Below are 2,898 nucleotides of genomic sequence, written 5' to 3' on the forward strand. Positions count from 1 at the left end.
GCATAACTCAAAGTCCAGCCCAACAGGTAGGGTCTGACCAGCCAGTCTGTAATTAAAATGCTGCCATGCATGAGCAGTGGGTGAATGCCCCGCAAGCCCCAGCTCCAACCCTTCCATTCAAAGCCCTCTGCCACCCCCATTCTCCATAGGAGCCAAGCTCTTCTCCCACAGCAGCAGTCAGCCCTTACTCCAGCCTACTGCCCCCAGCCCTGGAGCACCCGTAGGCTATGTTTACACTGGCCCGTTCTGCGCAAGAAATATGCAAATGAGGTTAAGCATGGAATATTGCCAGGCCTCATTTGCATACCTAATAAGCCACCATTTTTGCAGAAGAGGCTTTTGCACCAGAAGGAGTTGTCTACACTGCCCCTTCTTGTGCAAAAAAACCCCTCTTGCGCAATGCCCTTATGCTGCTTATTTTCAGGAAGAATGGCATTGCGCTAGAGGGTTTTTTTGCACAAGAAAGGGCAGTGTAGACAGATCCTTCTGGTGCAAAAGCCTCTTCTGCAAAAATGGTGGCTCATTAAGTATGCAAATGGGATTCCACAATATTCCATGCTTAACCTCATTTGCACATTTCTTCTGCAAGAACTAGCCAGTGTAAACATAGCCCAAGACTCCCTCCTCCTCTTTCTAGTGAGCTTCCTGACCAGCCTGCATTTTAATATGTGGCAGCATTTTAAGTGCAGACCAGCCCAAACTGCTCAGAGGATACAGAGAGCAGACATGAGATGGAGAGAGAAGCAGAAAGCTCTGTCACCAGCAGTTCTGGCACAGTTCTTCCCTTCTTACACAGGCTGTCCCTGGACAGCATGGTTAGTTACTATCTGTACAGAGCAGCTGTCACCAGCCCATGTCCCCAAGAGCAAAGCACTTCCCCTGCTTATTGCAAGATAAAATGTTTGATTATTAGTTTTTAGTTGCAGCCTCGCCTATGTACTGGTAGAGATGCAAATATAAAACTTTATTATTTCTATTCTTTACCCTTTCTGTTACAATTATACACTTCATTTTGGTAATGTAATGGGGCCTCTTATACATGACATAGTGTAGAGCAAGGGTGGGGAACCTTTTTTGGGTTGGGGGCTGCTGACCCATGGAAAAATTAGTTTTTCTCTCTCTCACACACACAAAACCCCAAGCCCTTCACTGATGAGGCCCCCAAATGAGGAGAAAGACACCCCTCACATTCCCCATGCTCACCAGAACCTAGGAGGGCCCAGCCTAGTAGATTTTCAGTCTCCAGCCTTGTGGTGGGGAACTAGGGGGTTGGAACACCAGCACAGGCTTCCCAATGCTGGGGGGGAGAGCTCTGAACCTTGGGGTCCGGACCCAGGCAAGCCAAGGGCAGCATATAGCCCAGGGTCTGAGGTTCCCTACTCCTGGTTTAAAGCCTCAGCATGTCTCAATTGGGCCCTGGCTTCAGCCCAGGGGGAAGGGAAGCAGGAGTGATGCTGGGGAAGAGGGGGCTGGGCGCTGTCAGTGGGAGCGGCAGGAAGTGACACGACACAAAGTCCAGGAGCCACAGGGCTGAAAGATCCCGGCTTCAGGAACAGGAGGGGGAGGGCGGGGAAGCGGATCAGTTTCTTGTAAGTCACATGATTTCCTCCCCCTGCGCCTTTCCCCGACCCCTCCCCGCAGCGCTGATTGACTCTCGGCTCCTTCCCGGGCGGAGCCGGCCGATACAAAGTAGCTCAGCGGCGCGCAGCTGGGTAGCGGAACCGCGGCCCCGGCAGTGACACCAGCGGGAGGCGGGGTTGTGCTCCGGCCCCGCTCCCAGCGGTTGGGGGGGGGATTAGGGGCTGGGGTCGGACACGGGGCTGCAGGGAAGAGGTCGGGGGATTGCGTCCAGCGGGCAGCGCCGGGACACGCTATCGGGGCGGCTGGGCTGTTGCCGGGCTAGAGGCGAGTGGCCCTTCGGGGTGGGTATGGAAGCGGCGCGGAGCAGAGTCAGTTTGCGCGGCCCGGGGGCAGGTGCTAGGAAGGGGAGTGACCGAGTCTGCTCCGCGCCTCTTCGGCAAACACTGAAATGGCCCCGGCCGGAGAAGGCGGCCTGGCACCTGTGATCTATGCCATCATCAATTGCTAGCAATGCCCCTCTGCTATGTATATTGACCAAACCAGATAGTCTCAGTGACAAAGAATGAACGGACACAAATCAGATCTCAGAAATGGTAGCTGCACACAAACCTGTAGGGGAACATTTTCACTTGCCTGGACAATCAATATAGGATTTAAAAGTAGCCAATCTTCTACAAAGAATTTTGCCACTCAGTTACAGAGAGACACTGCAGAACTGGAATTCATTTACATATATGACACTGTCAATCTGGGCTCCAATAAAGATATCACATGGGTCCTATAATTGATAGGAAATTGCTTTTGCAGTTATATATATACAGGCAGTCCCCGGGTTACGTACAAGATAGGGACTGTAGGTTTGTTCTTAAGTTGAATCTGTATGTAAGTCAGAACTGGCATCCAGATTCAGCCGCTGCTGAAATTGATCAATTTCAACAGCGGCTGAATCTGGACACCAGTTCTGACTTACATACAGATTCAGCTTAAGAACCCCAGGAGTCCCCAAGTCAGCTGCTGCTGAAACTGATCAGCGGCTGATTCCAGGAAGCCGGGGGCAGAGCAACTCTGCCTCAGGCTTCCTGTAGTCAGCCGCTGGTCAGTTTCAGCAGCGGCTAACTTGGGGACGCCTGGGGCAGAGCAGCTTGGGTGCTGCTGAGTTGGTCCAGTAATGCGGCCGCTCCTCTGCGCTACTGGACCAACCCAGCAGCACCCCAGCTGCTCTGCCCCAGGGGTCCTGATTCAGCCACTGCTGAAACTGATCAGCAGCGGCTGAATCAGGACTCCTGGGGCAGAGCAGCTGGGGTGCTGCCAGGTTGG

Source organism: Pelodiscus sinensis, chromosome 32 (assembly GCF_049634645.1).
Source record: "Pelodiscus sinensis isolate JC-2024 chromosome 32, ASM4963464v1, whole genome shotgun sequence".
Classification (NCBI taxonomy): Eukaryota; Metazoa; Chordata; order Testudines; family Trionychidae; genus Pelodiscus; species Pelodiscus sinensis.